The following is a 593-nucleotide window of genomic DNA, read 5'->3' on the forward strand; positions in this document are numbered from 1 at the left end:
TTATTTTTCTTTCTTTCGTTATGTCTAGCTAAGTTTATTATATCAAGGTGAAAAGGTTACACTAATGGTGTACGAATAAGTATAGTGTAAACTTAATATGGACTTTATTGTTTGATACTAACATGTTTTGTATTTGTTATCTTGTTCACTCTTTAATACTTTGCTTGTTAAATGACTAATCTTGATTTATGCTGTATAACACTTGGTACAACAAATGCTTGGCACTTTCATAGTTCATACTGTATGGTATAACCGACACCTGAGCTATGAAAGGAACTTGATTTGTTGTTAACATAAGTTATAATCATGAATGCTTGACGAGATTTACAAGTGCTAGTATTAATTGAATAAGATGACTAATGTAATCATGTTAACAATCTATAATCTAATTGGAACCTTCTTTGTGTGTGGTTTCCAATTCAATAATAAGAGTTTATACTATACTTGTTTGATATACCATTAGTGGAACCTCTAACCTTGACATTTGTTATTATTATTGTTTAATCCTTACATTAATTTTCCATCTCCAAGTTGTCATCATCTTCTTCTTCTTCTCTTTCTTTTCATTATTATTATTATTATTATTATTATTA

The sequence above is a fragment of the Populus euphratica genome, unplaced genomic scaffold (assembly GCF_000495115.2).
Source record: "Populus euphratica unplaced genomic scaffold, PopEup_1.0 scaffold742.1, whole genome shotgun sequence".
NCBI classification, from domain to species: domain Eukaryota; kingdom Viridiplantae; phylum Streptophyta; class Magnoliopsida; order Malpighiales; family Salicaceae; genus Populus; species Populus euphratica.